At 44.2% G+C, this 20,976-nt stretch overlaps 1 protein-coding gene across 4 annotated transcripts in view; it reads right to left on the reverse strand.

The window, feature by feature from the left end:
* Window positions 1-18,589, reverse strand: part of ADARB1 (adenosine deaminase RNA specific B1) — a 209,159-nt gene extending 190,570 nt beyond the window's left edge. For 3 of the 4 annotated variants that reach the window (XM_059727192.1, XM_059727190.1, XM_059727191.1), the window contains exon 1: window positions 18,408-18,589. The gene's annotated coding sequence lies outside the window, so the exon portion shown is untranslated. The remainder of the gene's footprint in view (window positions 1-18,407) is intronic. The other variant, XM_059727193.1, reaches the window with a different exon arrangement.
* Between the last annotated feature and the right edge of the window lie 2,387 nt (window positions 18,590-20,976).

Here is a 20,976-nt window from a genome sequence, read left to right on the forward strand (position 1 = left end):
GCAAAACAAATTTCCACAGTGACCTGCCACACCTTCATCTCATGTGATATGCTTCAGAATGCATTTCGGATAGAGGCCAAAATTCACAAGAATTCCAATAATTTGTAACAGATTCCTGATGGCACATGCAATACAGTATAGTCAAATTCAAGTTATACAAAAAAATCAAATCCTACATGATGCACACTGACAATACTTAAACATAAAAATTGTGCTCAAAATAGAAGTTAATTTTGCTTATCAGAAGCACCTAAAAGAGTTAGGGGTTTTTTTGTCATAACAACAGCAGAAAAAAATTTCAGGAGACATTACCCATCCTGACTTGGTATAAATACCCTTTTAACTTGTCATCTGAAATATTCAGTTAGAGCAAGTTTTAAGAACATAAGGAGGAAATGGAATTTGTTACTGAATGAGTTTATCAGATTTAATCAGATTTAAATCCTATCTGAATGTACACATGTGAAGCAGTGGATTCTGAAAAATGTTTGGCGGGATATGTCAGGTTTTGGCAGGGGCAGGTTAATTTATTTATTTTATACGTCTCCTACATGCATGGCTCTTCCGTAATATTTTCCTTTTAAGGGGGTAGCTAATGGAGGCAGTGGCTCAACACCAAAGTGCGATTCAGTCAAAGAATTACTGTAGGGGTGACATGTTCAGCAGTTTTTACATATGTAAGTTAAGAGTATAGGAAGCTGGATGTCAGGTATCATTATAGCAGATCCTGCTCAATGGAGGTTGTGATAGCCTGTTCAATGGAGCCATCTAAACATGGCTTAAATGTTGGTGATTCTTGCTTGAGCCAGAACACTGGTGTTCATTCTTCTGTCCTTCCAACTGACGTGGAGGGTTTTTTGAAGACACTGCTGATGGTAATATGCCAAAACTTTCAGGAATTTCCAACATGTTGTCCAAGTTTCACACTCATACAACAGGGTAGGGATGACAACAGCATGGCAGACAAGGAGTTTGGTTTGGGTCTTGACGTTATGATCAAGGACATGATTTTGAAGACCTCCAAAGGCAACGCTGGCAGATTTATTCAATGCTGAATAACCTCATCTATGTTTACTTTTTGAGAAAGGTGGCTACCCAGGTAGGAAAATGTTCAACCATCTACAAACATTGTCCTGTAATTATAATGTGCGGAGGAGCAACTGGTTGGTTTGGCATGGATTGGTAAAGTATCTTGGTTTTTGTGAAATTGACAGTGAGTCTACGAATTTCATACACTTCACAGAAGCAACCAAAAGTGACCTGGAGCTCTTTAATGGAGTGGGCACACATGATATAATTGTCAGCACACTGAAGATCAGTAACTGAGGTGCTGATTTTCTTGGATTTGGAATGCAGCAGGTTGATGCTGGAGAGATTCCTGTCCATGTGATACTGGGGTTGACTCCAGGTCAAAGTCTCTGAGCAATAAAATGCAGAATAACTGCAACACAGATGAACATTGACTGAAAATTGTAAATCAGTCTCTGAGTCTCTGACAGTGCCCTATATATGAGGGAGATACACACACACTAACCAGATTCAAGTGAAGCTTTAGACATATCAGTAGTGGTGTGGCATTCAATATCCAACCCATGGAGTCATGTCATCCAGCCCGTAGGGCTCCCCATGGGTCCAGAAATTTGGCACCAGGAAAGTAGTGGAGTATTAATTATGTTTACTGTAAAGATGGGCAGAGTTGTATTGCAAATTAAAATAGATAAAAATAACCAGTACCCTACATTAAGTTTTTCCTTGAATAATTTATCATTGCAATCAATTTATGGACAAAAGAGAGAGAGCACTCAAATTAATAACAGGCAATATACTAAAAAGTTCTCTAAAAATCAAAGATATTTAGGAAGAATTATTACTTTATATAATAACTAGCATCCAGATACATTTCCATTTAAACAAAAGACCTAGTTGTCCCTCGCTCTAGTAAATTTAGGCTTAAATGTCTCCACCCAAATCCAACGTCCAATATTGATTTAAAACTCCAAACTAGGTCAGAAGCATCCTTTACTAAAGTTTTTAAGGACACAGGTGGTGAAAATGGTACTCTTTTGCATACCAAATTGGGGTTATTCCAGCCATGATGACAACTCAAAGACCTCCATGGGAAATCTCTACTATCATGTTGATACAGGGTTTCCTTGAAAGCCAGACACATTTCCAGTAATTTTATGAGGTCAGGAGAAAGAAGGACCACACTGAAGAGGCCCTGAGAATTGGTTCTAAGTTTTAAACATTAAGATGCAAATGGCCGAATTCTAGCAGAGGTCTATGGATGAATCATTTTATACTGTGATTACAAATAGTTCATACAAGACACCAAATCCCATTCGCAACCACCTCATATTTATTCTAGTAAAATAACACTGCCCAGTCAGTCCAATATAATCAATCAGTCCAATACAACTCACACAATGGAAAGTTTCCTCCATACTCAGGGAGGAAATAGCATATTTTCAGAGGACTAAATAAGCCTCAGCATGGTAACACATAAGATATTAGGGAAACCAGCACAATCTTGGAGATGGTGGGGGGTCTGGGGACAGTTATTGTTATAAGAAACAGTAGCTGCAAATTAATCTCCATTACTGTATAACATGGTCCCTATATGCCTGTATTTTTCAAGTTTCATTGTCCAATACAGAATGTTTTGTAGAAGCAGCTACTGAACTTGTACATAACAGGTATGCAATATTAGGCATCAGACAAGTTGGGGTATATATTCCTCCCACTTTTTTCTATCCAACAGCTGTTTACTCAAGAATGTTTATTCCATAACGCATTCACTAAACTTCATGTAGCTCATCCAGTTTCAAGGAAGTCAGGTTTAAAATCTGTTTCCTTACCTAAGTTTCTAATTTTTAACTATTAAACCTGAGAAATTTTAGGTGTAACTAATTTTCACAGCTAGTGTTATATATTTTTGCATTTCTATTACCCTGCACAATGAAAAACAACTAATCAGTTTAGTTTAATCCTTATTCTACATGCTGACCCTTGCACACTAGTCATGCTGTTTAAATACAGCTCGAATAACTATACTGTTGCAGTGCTGAGAATTTTTTCCCAGTGCATTTTAGTCATGAATACAATTTAGTTTTTAAGAGCTTATTTTTACTAAATCCTAAACTTAGTAACATAGTAGCTAGGGTCAGGAGGGACCTGAACAGATCATCTAGCCTGACCCCCTGCCACAGGCAGGAATGAATGCTGGGTTCACAAGACCCCAGACAGGTGATCGTCCAACCTCCTCTTGAATATGCCCAAGGTAGGGGCGAGGACCACTTCCCTGGGAAGTTGGTTCCAGATTTTGGCCACCTTAACTGTAAAATATTGCCTTCTGATCTCCACCCTAAACCTATTCTCCATCAGCTTATGACCATTGTTCCTCGTCACCCCAGGTGGTGCTGGGGAGAAAAGAGCTCTGCCTATTTGCTGTTGATCCCCCTTGATGAGCTTATAGGCAGCCACCAGGTCCCCCCTCAGCCTCCTTTTGCTGAGGCTGAACAGCTTCAGGTCCTTCAGTCTCTCCTCATAGGTCCTGTCCTGCTGCCCTCTCAACTTGGGACTGACCAAGTATAACCCAATATCCCCTTTAACTGCATCTTTAACAAGAAGCCTACATGCAAATATCTACCTTATGTCCTCCAATTACTCTCTATATGATCGGCTTTTTAAAGAACCACATTGGCTCAAAAGCACTTTGGGTTAAAAGTTATATAAGATCCAACAACATGAGAGCAGATTCCCCTTTTTAATAGTAAACACAATGAGCTGTCCTTTAGGTAAAAAGAAACCCTCTTATGGGAAGATACAGAGATCACATCTGCTTTGGGTCAAAAAACAAACAAACCAACACACTTTTGTACAATAAAAGAAATGTCAAAGATTAAAAAAAAAACACTTTTGCTTTAATAATCTTCCACAGCAGTTTGCAACCCAAACACTGCAGAATTGTGCCAGGAGAGAAAATTGTAAATAGTCTCCCAAGCACCTCACCAATGTTCTCAAATTTAATGTCAGAACTCTGAATAGTTATAATAATCTAAATAAAAGTTACTCATTTTTAATAGCTCTGAAACTGCAAATCAAAAGAAGTCAATAGGATGGGAGCTAAAAGTCCTAAATATTGCTCCATATCACACGACTTACAGCCTAGAGTCACAAGTGATAAAAGGGCCTGTAATTAAAGTGGATTATTTTCCATTTTCAAATCCATTTTGGCTTTCTGTAACTGACAAATTTTATGAACAGGTTTCAATCCTTGGTGTCTGAGGATTTTTTCCATTTTTGCTCAAGCTTAAAAAAATGCAGCTTGGCAAAATTAGAAGAAAAGTAAAATTAGTTGGAAGTTAACAGCTACGATTCAGCTATGATTTAAAGCAGGGGTGTCAAACTCCTTGGCTGAAGGGTCGTACTCAGAGGGTGGTGGTGGATGGGTCATATTCAACCTGGGGGGAAGTGGGCAGCAGAGTCCCCCAGGGCTCAGTCCTTGGGTCCGCACTGTTCAATTTCTTTATCAGAGATTTGGATGACAGGGTGAAAAGCAACCTGTTCAAATTTGCTGATAATACCAAAATTTGGGGTGAGGTGGGCAGGTTAGTAGAGAGGGAAAGACTGCAGAATGACCTGGAAAGGTTGCAGGGGTGGGCTAACAAAAACAGGATGCGTTTCAATACTGACAAGTGCAGGGTGCTGCACTTGGGCAGTAGTAACCAGCAGCACACTTATAAGATGGGAAACTCCCTCCTTGAGAGCACGGAGGCAGAAAGGGATCTTGGAGTCATCACTGACTCCAAGATGAACATGGGCCGACAATGTGAGGTCATGGTCGGCAGGGCCTATCATGCATCCACAGCTGCATCTCAAGTAGGTCTAAGGAGGTGATCCTCCCCCTCTACGCAACACTGGTCAGGCCACAGCTGGAGTACTGTGTCCAGTTCTTGGCACCCCACTTCAAGAGGGATGTGGACAAAACTGAGAGGGTCCAGAGGAGGGCCACCCGCATGATCCGGGGACAGCAGGGCAGTCCCTACAACGGGAGGCTACAGGACCTGAACCTGTTCAGCCTTCACAAGAGAAGGCTGAGGGGGGACCTGGTGACCGTCTATAAACTCACTAGGGGGAACCAGAAAGGTTTGGGGGAGACCTTGTTTCCCCTAGCGCCCCCCGGGATAACAAGGAATAATGGCCACAAGTTGCTGAAGAGTAGGTTTAGATTAGACATCTGTAAGAACTACTTCACAGTAAGGGCGGCTAGGATCTGAAACCAACTTCCAAGGGAAGTGGTGCTGGCTCCTACCCTGGGGGCCTTTAAGAAGCGACTCGATGCCTACCTGACTGGGGTCAACTGAGCCCAATTTTCCTCCTGCCCAGGCAGGGGGTTGGACTTGAAGATCTACAAGGTCCCTTCCAACCCTACTTCTATGATTCTATGAAACTCACCTGGGCTAAATACAGACATTCAGGGAGTTAAGCTGGGTTCAGAATGGCTGCCTGATTTAAATTTGGCTCATCCCAGTGCCAACCTTACACTTACAGACCCAATGCAGTGGGGCCATATCCCCATGTCCCTCATGTTCTGGTAGCCCACCAGAGCTCAGTAGGCTGGATACAGAGGTTCCACAGGCCAGATCCGGCTCCCAGACCATGTTGAACATCCCTGATTTAAAGTAAGCAAATGAAATGAAGCAGAAGGATAAACCTGAAGACCCGGTGGGGGGTGTGGATGGAAAGGGTGTCATTTACTTATAAAACTGTCTCCATAGCCAACCAAGTTATAAGCCACAGAAAATACTTCAAAACCAAAAAACTAAAAGCCAGCTTGATGAATTGGAATCAAACACTGCAAGTGAGTTCAAAACTCATCTTACCACAAAGAATTACTATTCTACTCTTCCTGACTTATTGCTGTCCCACTCCCCCACAATATTAATGCACTGAGATACTGGATCTTATCCACACCTTTCTAAAAATACCAGGTGCAAGAACTTGGTTCTCTTAAATCCACATCTTTTTAGAGAAATGAAAGCAGGATGAAGCCGACTTTACTACTGCAGGATTCCTTTGAAAAAGGAGTGGCCTCAGACTTGTCTAACCTAAAAATGAAAGCAGGCATTAGCCCAAATTTACAACTATACTGATACAACAGAACTGTTATGTTCCTGACAGTACCCTAATTGGAGGGGGGAAAAGGGAGCAGGGGTTTGTTTTTGCATTTTGGCCAAAAATCCTTCTAAGCACAGACAAAGCATGATTTGAGTGGTTGGCGCACAACCTATAAAGGACTTTCTGGAAACAAAGGACTTTAAACTACAAATCTTTTTCCATCATCTTACAGGCAGGCATAGCACAAAATTTGCAAACAGAACTTTAGCTCTCATCCTTCCCTGCCTAAAAGGCAGGAAAGATACTTTTAAAAATTATCAGTCTAGCTCTTGATTTCTCTGATGTCACCTACGATATTACTAAATTTTCTTTTACATCATTTTTCTGCACCAGTCATTAAGAGGGAAAAAATAAATAAAATCAAGAGCACATAAGTGCTTGTGGTTCTTGACAAAGACATCATTCAGTCACCAAGAGCACCACAGCCCTAAGAAGATAAGCAACAGCCTTAGAACAAATTATATTCTACCAGCACTAAGAGACTATACTCCCGCTGAGATGAAAAAAGAAAAAAATCCTCCACATGAGAACGCTGAACTCCATGACAGACCAAACAATATGAGTATACAGATATCCAGAATCACCCTTTCCCTTCAAAGGCACAAACACAAAAGAAAAATATAAAGCATGATAGCAAGAGGCCAGGATTTGGGGGGCTTTGAAAAGACAGCAGCAGAGAGCTGCTGGCCCTCCCTAAACCTTCCATCTCAGATAAATCAGAACAAACAAACTCATGACTGTGTAAGGAGGCTAATGACTGGCTGGCACAGAGTACTTCGGTAGTGAAGCTGCTCTGCTATGCTTTTTGAGTCTGTACCAAAGGAGAAAGTGGTAGCCATGAGTCAGAGCATTCAGCCTTGCTTAACTCATGTTTCAGCTTCAAAAGTGTACCTAAGACTACAGGCTAGCTTCAGGCTGGACTTAAATACATCTCCCTAGGTTGCCTCAAAGGCTAGGTGCAGACATTCAAGAAATCAAACCCTGAACTGATTCAATCTTTGCAGGTTATGCTAACCTGAGTAGATTGAACCAATTTGCAAGTAGACATGTATCTACTTTTGACTCCACAAATGCAGACACATGCCTGCAGTGGCTCAGGCCAAAAGCTGGGGGGGGGGGGGAGGGGGGGGGTATTAGAGCAAGACCTCAGCTAGAGCGAAACTAAGCTGAGGGAAGGGGCATGGCCAGGCCCAGGAAGGCCCAAGTGTGATTGGGGAGTGGTTTAAACCCCCACCCTGGCCTACAGGGTCCCCATCCAAGGTGTACCTGGAGGGGGAGGAGGGGGAAGCAGCCCCTGCCAGGGGTCCACCCCCCACCACCACTCACTCACTCATTCACTGCCTGGCAGCAGGAGTGGAGGCAGGGCCAGATCCCAGTAGCTTGAGGAGAAGCAGGCAGGGGGGCGTGGGAGGGGTCAGCATGGGAATCAATAGAGCAATATAGGCTCTGCTCATGCACCCAGGGCCACAGAGCCAGAAGGTGGGTATTTAAGCTTTGCCAGACTGAGCTGCATTCCTGGGCCGTGGGGCCAGGCCAAACTGAGCTGCGGCAATCCATTGTCTTTCCCTACTGCTGCCCATGCCCTGGCCCTCGGCAGCCTAATCCAAGCAGGTGGTAAGTGACACGTACCTCACCTCCACCCTCCGTGACAGTTCACTCTGCCACCACCGCTGGGAGAAGGAGGGGGTAGGGAGCTGCACAACCAACGTGCAAGGCTGGAGGCAGGAGGCGGAGGGTGCTAATCTCTGCCAACTAGGACCACCCCAGCCTAGGTCAAATTGCTGGAGAGGGAGACAGCAGTGACTTGGGCTCTGTAACTAGCTCCAGCTCCCCCACTCCCTCCCCTGCAGTCAAATCCCCATAGCCAGCTGGCCACTCCTTGGAGGGTCTCAGCCCAGGGTCCCATGTTGGTGCCTCCACCGCTGCTGCCTGCAATGGCAGGGATTAAGTCCCCCCGCCTTCCCCTCAGGCTACTGGCATCTAGCCACCACAGCCTTAGGTGCTTAAATGGAGCCTATCACTCTACTGGTGCCTGCGCTGCCCTCCTCTGGAATGGGGAGATTAAACCCGCCCCTTCCCCTCAGGTGACCAGGGTCTAGCCCTGTTCCCACTCCTGCCACTGGAGCAGCAAAAGGGTGGGGGGCTGGGGATGCCCAGCAAGGGCTGCTGCCCCCCTGCAAGGCAGACCCAGAAGCACTCCCTTCCAGGGTTTTCCACCCCCACCCCTTTCTCAGCCAGCTGGAGCAGTGACAGTGCTCTGGCTAGGGAGGAAAGGGGTGAGGCCAACCCTGCTTGGCTGGAACAGACAGTACAGCCCAGCCCAGCCCAGCCCAGGGCTGCAGAGCACTCTGGGATTCCAGGGGACTGTGATTCAACTTAAACCAGGAAGGGGTCTGGGACACAAGTTTCATAAACCAGTTTGACCTCAATCAGTTAAGTCTGATACTACATTCAACCAGGTTTACCTTAAACCTGTTTCAATCATTTTGAACCTGGTTTGTGCGCACTGGTTCTGTTACAGGTTTAAACCAGTTTCTGATCACTTAAACCAGTTTGTGTGTAACTTCTGTCCCTAGCCAAAAGGTTTAAGGAACCTCTCCACCTTTTTTAAATACCCGAATTCCCTTTATAGACAAAGCTGGCCTTCCAAACTTAATGGCTGACTCAAAGCCAAAGAGAAGGAAAATACCCTTAACTCCTGTTCACACTAATGCTTTTCTTGACAAGACAAATTCATGGAGGACTAGTCCCTTAACAGCTATTAAGTAGAATGGTCAGGGATGCATCCTCTGAAATCCTTAAACCAATGATGGTTGTTGCCAGGGAGGCTATGACAGGGGATGGATCATTCTAGGCATGACTCATTCATATGCTCTCCTCCTAAAACATCTATTTTTTCTCTTTTCCAGATATAAAACATTCTACATGAAATCCCTCAAATTCAAATTCAGTTGTTTTTTTAATTTTTTTTTTTAAAGACAAAGAATGCATTCTAAATCAGGGATAGGCAACTTCCAGCACATATGCTACAGCATGGCATATGAAGGCATTTTGCTTGGCACAAGGGGGCTGGGCTTGCACTGCCACAACAAGGATCAGGCTCCTCATGACTCCTCCACTGTCTGCCCCTGGTAGGCCAACATCTTACAAGTTGAGGTTGCAGATGTTGTTGGCACTCCACTCAAAAACATTGCTGACCCTTGTTCTAAATAGAAGGAAGAAACTATATTTTTCATTGTTAATGGTGAGAAACAGTCAGGAAATAGCCATAAACAATTCAGGTAGAAAAGAAATTTTAAGACATTTAACCTTCCTCACGTAATCAATTTAAAAAATCCTTTTCAAACATCTACAGTACAACTTCTACAGGAAAAAGAAAGTTTTGTTTACAACCTACCTACCCTGACAACACCCTCTCCCAAAACATTGTCCAAAACCTTAATTTTAATTTTTGGTATCTAAACTAAGGAGACTAAACAGAAATTTTTATGTTTAATAGGCCTGAATGTTAAGCGTGTCAAAGTACACATTGGCCTCAATAAAGTGTGTAGAAAAATCAAGTAAATCAACACTTTTTAATATTAGGTCTCTTATTTAGGTGCCCAAGATGAAAATTCTGGCCTAAAATTTGAAAGTCTTGCATACATTTTAAAACAGCTCAGCCAAAGTTGTAATAACTACCAATCAGATGAGTATCTAGTTTTCAGTAACACTGTATTGCACTCCTGCCTACAATTACCTAGAATATGTTTAGTCTAAACTAGTGGTTTTCAACCTGTGGTCCACAAACCCCTGGAGGTCTGAAGACTATGTCTAAGGAGTTTGGGAAAGACAACTATGATCGATCAAAAGTATGCAAACACCTACACTTACAATTCACAGGGGTCCACACCTCCATTCAAATTTTTTTAGGGGTCCACAAATGAAAAAGGTTTAAAACCACTGATCTAAACCAGCGATTCTCAATCAGGGTGAAGGCAGGGTAAATATGCACCTTTATATACTAAATGAGAGCCATATAGAGCACAACCTTTTGTGAACCCAAATTCACTTCACTGGGTGCCTTGTTGCAACTTTCAAGGATACTACCATGTGCCACATTATATTAACACTGATATAGACATTCATCGCTTAGGGATCACATATAATAATTCAGCAAACTTTTTTTTCACCCCATTTATTACTACTGGCACAAAATGTCTTGAGCATCAGATGCAGAAGTGTGTGCAACAATGACATTTTATGTATACACTTGGTATTGCCAGGTCCAAATTTTAAAAAAAATGTGAATCAGATTGCCATACAACATCAGGAGACACTACTTCACAGTCAGGGTGGCTAGGAGCTGGAACCAACTTCCAAGGGAAGTGGTGCTCACTCCTACCCTGGGGGTCTTCAAAAGGAGGCTAGATAATCACCTAGCCAGGGTCGTTTGACCCCAGCATTCTTTCCTGCCCATGGCAGGGGGTCAGACTTGATGATCTGCTTAGGTCCCTTCTGACCCTAACAACTATGAAAAATAAAAATGAAAGATTTTGGTCTCTTATCTGACCCAATGAGTGCCCAAGAATCATCTCTGACAGTGAGGCTCATTTTCTAGAAAGATTAGTTTTTTAAATCAACTCTCCTGGTCCAGGGGCAAACTATAGTCTGACTGTTACAAACAGCGTAACCAGTTATAACAACATGCTGCTTGGGTCATTCTGGGGAACAAACCTGGAACCTAAAAGGCATGGAAGGATGAGCCTCTTTCATTTATGAACCTGATCTTTATTTAAGAAAGCAGTTTCAGTTATAAATCACATGCACACAAACAGAGGCTACAAAAGATCTAAGTTTGTTATGCTTTGTCCAATAAACTGTGTGGTAAAGTATTTGGAACTTGGCTCTGATCTGCAGTGATCTTTAGCAAGCCCTCAGTTATCTGTGGCCTAGGAAAATGTAGTTAATCTGCAATGTAATAATATCAGCTAAATTCTCAAAAGTTATAAAATGCACAGAAATATTTAACAGTAATCAGTTCAAGATAAAGAACTAAAATTCATGTTCGCTGGGCCTGCAGGGAATAACTAAGAATCTCCCTTAATTGTGGGATGCCCAGAAAGTTTCTCACCTATGCAAGATAACTTGTGGCCAAGGTCAAGATCATATTACTCATGATAAAAATCAGAAAAGTTGGCAACACTGCATAAACAGATATCCTAACATTTCAACAATAATAACTGTCATTCAAGACATGTCTGTTTATACTAAAAAATTCATTATACAGGAAACCTATATTTTTAGAGACAGACAACATTGTAAATGAGTGTTAAACCAAACAGTTAAAGGGTTATTCCATCACAAATTATTCTAAACAACTTGCATTTCCCACATATTGGCCTACTACCTCCTATACTGATGCTACAGCCTGGTTTGTAACATGTTTTAACAGCTACCGCAGATACCTAATGAAACAAGTAAACTTATAACGGTCTACTAACATGACAAAATTTTTAATTAAAAGTTTCAAGCAAGCAAGTTGTATAATATGTTCAGCTAAAACTTACAGACTTACATGCTAGCAAGAATGGGATGTTAATACACCACTTGTAAAACTTCCATGAAGTGACAGCAGTTAGAAGCAACAGTATAGACTGTGCTCAGGCATTTTTACGGCTACTTTATCTCCCCCAAGTTCAGCACATCACCTCAGCTGCATCTCTATCTTTCAGTAAATCCAAAAGTAGCCTGGCAAATTCCAATATGGTGCATTCTAGACACATCATAGGATCATATGAAAATAGGGCTGGAAAGGACCTCTGGAGGTAATCTAGCCAAGCCCACTCCTCAAAACAAGATCATCCCTGACAGAACTCTCCCAGCCAAGGGTCTGTCTAACCTGCTTCAGAAAATTTCCAGGAATGGAGATTCCAATTTCTTTAGGTAGCCTGTTCCAATGCTTGACCACCCTTATAACCAGCAAGTTTCTCCTACTCTCCAATTTAAGATGCCTCTGCTACAGTTTGAGGCCACTGCTCCCAGTCCTGACCCCTACTGTCACAGAAAAAAGGCCATCTCCATCCTCTTTATAACCATCCCTCAGGTATTTGAAGACTTATATCAAATCCCCCCACCCCATGTCTTCTCTCCTCCAGACTAAATAACCCTAGCTTTCAGCATGTCCTCATAAGTTGCGTTTTCCAGGCCTCTAATCATTTTTGTCACTCTGTGCTGGACTCCTTCCAATCTGTCCATGTCCTTCTTGAAGCATGGGGTTCAAAACTAGACACAATATTCCAGGTGAAACCTTACCAGTACCAAATACAGTGGAAGAATAACTTCCTAATTTGCAAGTGACACTCCTATTAACACAATCAGGAATGCTGCAGGCTTTTTCTTTTCTTTTTTTTTGCCACAAGAGCACACTGTTGGATCCTACTCAGCTTATGGTTCACTGTAACCCCCGGGTCCTTCTCTGCAGCACTGCAGCCTAACCAATTATTCCCCAGTCTGCATTTGTGTGTGTAATTATTTTGTCTAAAATGTGGGACTACACCTGCCCTTCCTGTATCTAAGCTGATTGATTTTGGACAATTTCTCCAGCATCACAATTGATCTGGTGCTAGATGCTAATCTGAAGAACCTGGGGGCAAGAGACAATCTTAGGATTGCACACACATGTACAGAATTTAAGAAATTTAGCATCCTGTAAAGGGCTAACTGAAATCACAGAGCAAACAGATTTAAAGACTTCTTTCAACTTTTTCAGTGAAACTGCTAATAATGGCAAACACCTATAACATGGTCACTCACATTTCAAATCATAAGGCTGCTACTGCTTATAGCATGTATTTGAATGGAAAATGCTTAAGTAGTATCCTGTCCAGAATGTCTAGGGGTGGAATAGGAATGCACAAGCAGAAGGGAAGGTGGCAGCAACAGAAGGCCAGTAGCCCTTCCTATCAGCACCCAAGCATACACACCTAGACACATACAATATTCTTCTTCATTTTTTGTCATCAAATAATTAAGTGAGCAAAAATTAATACTTTGTAGTCATATCCCATCCTCTTTTGTACTAAAGGATCAGGCACCTGTAAACAAACAGCAATTCTTTTAGGGGCTAAAAACAAAACAAAAAATAAAAAAACATTGTTTAACTGTTGCTCTTCATTTTTCTCACACTTTTTTTTTTAAGTAAAAAAGTCTAATATCGGCAAAAAGGATGAAATATTAATAGGAATCTGAACTAGCACACATGCATTCCCTTGAGTCCAAGGAAAAAGATGGGTTTCTAATTACATAAAACAGATATTTAACTACAGATGCTTCCAGGAAAACCACAAAACATGCAATTTTGACTCTACATATGATAAGATGGTTTGAAAATGGCAGTTTTGATTTCATACAAAAAAACTAGAACTCTTGGTTCCAAAATGATACCCTTTGGACCAACTGGGAAACCGCAATTAACTGTGTATAAAGTAGTCTACAGGATATGTAGCCCCTAAGATATATTAGTTAAATTTTATGTACAGCAGTAATTAAAAGGAACTGAAAGACTATTAAAAGGCTAAATACGTACAGTGTGCTTTACTTACATGGCATACCAAATAAGTGTCTAATGCATTTTAGCTTGGTAACACAAATGGCAATCCCAATGTGTTACCTATTGCTTATGCTGTAGCAAATACTGGATATCTGCACATTGGTCAAAGGCATAAACCGCCTGGACTAAAGATGCTGGGCGCTCACCGTCTACTATGTGACTTAATTATACTCCAATTAACTGCATGCCATCTCTAGCTGTCAATTTCGTAACTAGTTGTAGTCTCTTTAACTATGCCAGAAACAGTGAAGGGGAAACAGCTGTCAAAGGGTTGCTATTAAAAATCTTGAAAATGACTGGAGCTAGTCAGTCTTACAGATACTATCTCACTACGTTTTAAAGGCTTCTAAGAACAGCCCTGAATCTATTAAAAGCCCTGAAAAGAGGGAAGTTAGTCAGATTCTAAGCTAATACAGCAGTACTGTAAAACATACGCACAACATACATATATATGTCTGTTAGGTACACAGGGCTGTCAGCACTGTGGTATTAACAGCCCTGAAAATGAGGGGGGGCCTAGTCGGTTTTGGGGCTGCTACAACTGCCGATAGTGCAAGTGTTCATAATAAGTATCATTTACACCAGGCTTGGCTAAGTGCAGTCTTTTTTCAGTCACAAGGCTATAAAGTTGAAATGAGCACTTAGCATAGTTCTTAATCTCTTTTAGCAATAGTTTAAAGAATGTAATTATGAAAATCTTAAGAGATTTTTTTACCCAAATAAAAATTCAACCATTTGGCCTGAACAAAAGTGTGAAGCCAATTTACACCCAACTAGATCCAACCAAATACTCCAGAAACAGTGCTACCTAAGTGTATGCAGGCCAGAGTAACAGATGGCAAAGCTATGCTAGGAAAATTGATGTAAGCTGTTTTAACCAATCAGGGAACAAAGATAGATGCCATTCCACTTCAAAGAGCATCAACAATGATCTTCATTCTACTCTAAACACACATACATACTCCTTTTCTCTAAAAAAGCGATTACAAAAAAAAGAGCCCAAGCCATAAATCATTAAGTTTTGAAGACTAGCTAAAAACAATCAGAAATGGATGCCACAATCCAGAACGTTTTGAGCAATAGCTCTCCTGATAGAGTATTTAAGTCTGAAATAGTAAACTGAGAAAAGATCTGAGTCCCAGAGCAACCAACTCGAAAGTATTATTCAAATGTATTGCGAATCCAAAGAACGATTAACAAAATCAGCAACTCTCACAGAACTTCTTATCTCCTTGTCAGTGGTCCAAATCCAGCTGAGATTAGCAGTTAGGAGTTATCCAATGATCAATATGTAACAAATAACCTTTTTTTTAAAAATCACCTTGATTTAAATCTGGTGGAGATTGTGACACACAAACAAATTTTAAAAATTATAAATTAGTTATAGTTATAAACTAAACAGCAAATTTGCTTCTGTGTTAATAAAATACATTAGCTTTCAATGTTTAACAATTATTGCTAATGTCATAAAGCCAAGTTAAATTCTAAATACACACAATATTTAGGCTCACTGGGCTGTAATTTTCAAGGCACGCAAGTGCCTAGTAGTACAAATCCAACTGATTTTGAAATAAGGGTGAAAGGAGCCTCACTGAATCATTTCAGCTTCCTTGATTTCTGAAAAAAAAAAAAGATGTTAGTCAAGGCTCAGAATTTTTCTTTTTTTCAGAACAGAAGATGTTTTAAGTAACATTAAGTAACACTAAGTAAAAAGTAAGTAACACTTTTCATAAAATATGAGAAATAGTAAAAAAAAAAAAAAGAAAAAAATGAGCTAAAGAAAAAGATAAATCACCCACATTAACCCTACACAACCCCACACAACAGGAATAAAGAACTAGCAATATGAAAATAATAACTTGTAATAAACTTAATTTTTAAATTGTATTTTCTATATGCTGCAGGTAAGCAAACAAGGTTCCTTGGGTGAATTTGATATCTTTTATTAGACCAACCCAAATGGTTGGAGAATAGTTATTGTTTTAGAAGTTATTGCTTGCTTAATCTGTGGTGGTACCCTTCCAACCATCTTAAAGAGGCCAACAGTGAAATGTCCAAAATGACTTATTTATTCTATCTGCATCACAGCACTCCTACAAAAATCTGGAACAGTATTACATAGGAATTGGGACAGCATAAGAAAGCTTGTTCTGCATCTACTGTATTTTATCTGCAGATAAACAGAACACTTCACTGTCCAGTAAAACTGAGTATGTGTTAAGCAACAGAGCCAGCTCAGTACAAGACATTCTTCCTGCCCCAAAAATCTTAGTTTCATATTTTGAACAATACTATTATTTTTAACATACACTATTTCATACAATAGCTTTTCTTGACAGCTTTACAGAGAAAAAATTGTGCAGTTTATTATACAATAAGGCACTGTGTATTAGGTGGGACTAAAAGTGTACCTCACTGTAGATTCCATATAAAACTGGAAAATGTGTATGTATAAATTACATATAAAACTAAAGCTTTTAAAATGGTATCCCTAACATATTAAGACAAAAGAATAAGCTCTTTTTTCCCCCTTCAACTACAATGTTTCTGAATATAAATGAAAAAAACAACAACTTGCTACTCAGGACAGATGTCATTTCCTTTTTTGGTAAGATCTGTCCTTCAAGTTGGTGAACTAGCATTTGTAAGCTATAAAAAAGTCCATGCATCTGCAAGTCAATATTCAGCAGCCTACCACTGGCATACCTCAGCTATCCTGAGGCATCACAAATTCAGATCCCTCTATGACACCACACTCCAAATGCAGACTAAGTTAATTCTACATGCACACAAGTAAGCACATGCTCACACACAATAAAAAGAATATAAATCTGACAATTTTTGCACACATCCAAATGGTCATGGTGGCACTAAGTTTTCTCCAAAAATGTTAATACTAAAAGTTTCTTATATTACCTGACACAAACCACACATTTTGTTATTTGAGTCAAAAGAAGTTTTGAAAATGTGTAGCACTAAACCAATTTTATAGTTTTAAGAACTGAAAAACAGCACTCAAGAAATGAAGATTCTCTTACAGTCTCTAGTCACATTTCTGTGATAAAAGTATATTCTTTTCTATACACGTGCAAGCACAATTTTACCACGGGTTTTTCAATACAACTCATGCTTGTAAGAACAACATTTACCTAATAGAAAGATGGATCTCATAATGCTCCCACTCCTCTGGGGCAATATAAAGAGCAATGTACTCCCATGACAGTCACTTCAGGGAGCGGCAGTTTTCTCTCTTTCTATAGCTATAATCTGCCCATTGAGATGCATCTGTGCTTGCATATTCTTCAAACTTGCCTTCCTACTCCCCTCTAGTTAATTGCTGCTCTCGCCATCTATCTATCAGTTGCTCAACTGTGCATGTACGCAGTGCTCTCGGTTTTATTTAGAAGTGGCACAAGTGAAACTTCTTTGTTTGGTTTGGATAGGGACGATCCTGCCTCAGGCAGGGGGTTGGATTAGACCAGCATTTCTCAACCCAAAAGTGGGTTGCAAGAATATAGGAAAGGGTGATGAATGAAGTTTAAAAATGGATTCTCCTTTAAAGGAGAAAAATGTGGGAAAGCCCCCCAAAAATGTGGGAAACCATAGCTTTTCCCTTGTAGGCTGGCAGACTTCCAGCCTGCAAGGGGCTGCTTGGGGGGGGGGGGGAAAACGGACAGCAGGTCGGGAGTGAGGGGCACAGGGTCAGGGCTGACCATTGATGTTTAACAAGTGGGCCCTGGTACAAAAAAGGTTGAGAAACACTGGGCTAAATGACCTCTGGAGGTCCCTTTTAGCCCTACCTCTATATGCCTCTGTGAAACAAATCTGCAGGTGGGTAACAGAAAGCAGCACCGCTGAGTGTCCCTATTTGAACGCGGAAGGCTTTTGCCTTCCCACTTGCTGAAACACTTAACACTGTGGAAGACGCCAAGTGTGAAAATCCAGCACCCAGGTAGCAGGAGGCTACAGTCGGTGCCATCAGCGCTGCGCTGCCCCTGTCCTGTTGTCCATCGACCTTTTGTTGTTGTTGTTGTTGTTGATAAAAGGGAAGTTCTTTTTAAAAGATATTTTTAACAAGCAAGCCCTGCTCTCAGCCCACCCTGACCCTGCACAGAGACATCAATGGGTTTAATCTGCAGGACTGGGGCCGTTTTCTCATCCCGGAGACAGACTCCGGCCCCTTGCCCGCGAGGCTCCGGCTCCGACTCCATCCACCCCGCAAGGCGCAGGGGCCCCGCCGAGCCGGGAGGCGGCGGCCAGGGCGAGGCGGGAGCAGGCGCCGGGAGCGGCTCAGCAGCGGGGTCAGTCCCAAGCCGCTGCGGCAGCCGCGTGCGCCCGCCCCGCACCGCCCCGGGCAGCGGCACCCGCCGAGCGGCTGCGGAAGGAGGCGGCGCGGCGGGCGGGCGGGCGGGCGAGCGGGAGCTGCAGGGGGTGCCGCGCGGCACGGACGGGTTACCGCGCCCCCCTGCACCGCCCCACGCGGGGCCGGACCGACCGACCGCCCCAGCCCCGGCCCCGGCCCCTGCACCTGCCGCGGAGCCGGCGCGGCGCGTCAGGACCTGGACAGGTCCCGCGGGGTAGGGGGAAGCGCCCGCCGTGACCTTCCCCGCGTCGCGTCGCGTCCCGCTCCGCTCACCTCCCCGCCGGCGGATCCAGCCGACGCGACGCGACGCGACGCGACGCGAGGCGCGGGCCGGCGAGCGGCTGTGGCGGCGACCCGTGCAGCGCTACCGAGCTCCTCTCCGCTCCGCTCCCCTCCGCTCCGGCAGCCGGCCCCGCGCGCACGCGCGCACCGCCGCGACCCAGCCGGCGCGAGCCCGCCAACGTGCGTCCGCGCACCGCCCCCCGCGCGGGGTGGGGGGGCGAGGGGCGGGGCCTGGCGCTGCGGGAGCGAGCCGCGCCACTGGGCGAGCGGGGGGGGGGGGGGGGCTCACGCGCTGCGGCGCGGCGCGAGGGGGAGGAGCCGGGAGCGCTAGCGAAAGCTCATTGGTGGTGACGCGCGGGGCTGCCCCCCTCCCTCCCACCCGCTCGGCTGCCGCGGAGCCGCAGAGCGGGCTGGGTGCGCGCGGCGCGTCCTCGGCGCGACAGGGGAGGGGGGCAAGGGGCGGGGTCTGAGGCGCTGCCGCCCGCCTGGCCCCGCCCCGCCCCGCCCCACCCCACCCCACCCCACCCCGGGCGGCCCCGCCCCGCCCCCTGCGGGACCCGCTGCGACCTTGCCGCGCCGCCCGCCTGGCTGCACCGATGCGGGGCTCGCGGCCCCTCGCAGCCAGGAGCCGGTGAAGGGGGACAGTTCCTTTTTATTTCCAAATGAAGTCACACTTCCAGTCAGACTTGTTCTGTCATTAATAGAAAATAAACATCATATTAACAATAATAGTAATAAACCTCTGCATGTACCAGCCAGAGAGCTCGTCTTCACCTGCATTGAACCAGGTGCTAGCTGCCTCTTTAGTAGTTAACAGGTGCGGAAGGAGGGTCCACGCTTGCTCGTGGGCGGATCAGCCCCTGGCTGGGTGGCCAGGCTGGTTCTGCACAGGTGTCAGCGACCTCCAGGTAACTGGCTGTCTACGACGGGAACAGCCTAGTGAATCTGAGCCTTGTTTTCTCTGCACCGTGTTTGTGCCCTGCGTCACTTTCCACGTGAGGTGCCCTTCCAAAATCAGGCTGGGGTGGCTTCATTTCCTCTCGTTTTGCCAGAGGTTCAGGGCCAGGTCCTCTTCCCCCCGTTCAGGGGCAATCCCTCCACGCGAGGATGAGCTCTGCAGTGACTTGTTGACAGGTCCTGAGGAGGCTTAGGAGTCCAACTCCTGAGCCACAGATCTGTCCACAGAAGCTGCATCTCCTTCCACCGGGGAGAGTAGGCTGGGACGTCTCTCCTTTTCCTTCCTCTGCTTTGAGGGCAAGATGCTGCTACTTGATTGAAGCTATGGCATCACTGGAATCAGCAGACAGCCAGCTCCTCCCAACTCTTGGTATCCGCATCTGTTTTCTCAAGGTGTGCCTTCAGCTTGTCCTTTTAGCGTTGCCTCGTGTGAATGGACAGCATAAGATAAATTTATGTTAACAGAGGGAGCTCTGTGAATCTTTGTTGCTGAAGTTTGGGGCTGGAAGGGACCTCAAAAAGATCATCAGGCCCAGCCCCCCTGCTGAGATCAGAGAAGGTGCAGCACTTGGAGAAAGAGCAGTTGAGAAGGAGAATGAATGAGGGTGACAGGATGAATGGAGAGGTGGGGGAAACTGGGATACAGCCTGGGCCATCAGCATGAAACATGAAATTGCTAAGCATGATGGTAGGAGACTGTAGGCTGCTATGGGCAGATCACAGTAGGGCAGGGGTGGGCAAAATGCAGCCCGTGGGTCGGATGCAGCCTGCCAGGCCATTCTATCCTGCCTGCAGGGCCCCTAAAAAAATTTAGAAAATTAATATTTATCTGCCCCTGGCTGCCTGTCATGTGGCCCTCAATGGCTTGCCAAAACTCAGAAAGGAGCCCTCCGCCCTAAATAAATGCCCACTCCTGCGGTAGGGTATGTTTGGTCACGTTAGTTGAGCTGACCAGTTTTACTTTTGCTGCTGGCTTTGGCCAAGGACCCACTGTTCAGGGCCCTTCTCTCTGCTGCAACCAGGCTAGTAGATAATACTCAGAAGCCACCCAGGCTTGGTAGCAATGCAAAACAAACAAAAGAAGTTAAACAAATAAGTTAACACTTAGCTGTCTTCCAGTGGTTCCTCCAGGCTTCACCTCCTGGTTGCCTCTTGTCTTTCAGAGGCTTTACAGAGCCTGCAGGCTTGTGCAATAATGTACATAATCAAACAAACAGAGAAGAGCCTTGCTCCAGGCTCTCCCAGTGGCTGCTTAACCCCTGGTGACTCCAGGCAGCTTGCACCCTGGCCAGGTGCAGCCCCTTGAGGCTGCTTTCAGTGTCTTTTATCCTTCCCACTCTGGGCTCACCTGGCTAACCCTCTCTCACTCCCCATGCTTGTCAGCTCCCTTGTTGAGGAATTCACTATGTCCCAGGACCTGGTTCCCCAGCCTTTGGTGAGTTCTCCCAGGTCTGGAGTGAATGTGCAGAGGTGCTTCTGGGGTGTGGGGCTGTTCAGACTCCCCCAGACCCCTAGTAACAGGGCAGGGCCCTGTTACAGAGACTAACATGAGGAAGAAGACACCATGTAGCAAAAACTGGCTTCTCATGTTATGTTTGCAGCC

Source organism: Alligator mississippiensis, chromosome 4 (genome assembly GCF_030867095.1).
Source record: "Alligator mississippiensis isolate rAllMis1 chromosome 4, rAllMis1, whole genome shotgun sequence".
Classification (NCBI taxonomy): domain Eukaryota; kingdom Metazoa; phylum Chordata; order Crocodylia; family Alligatoridae; genus Alligator; species Alligator mississippiensis.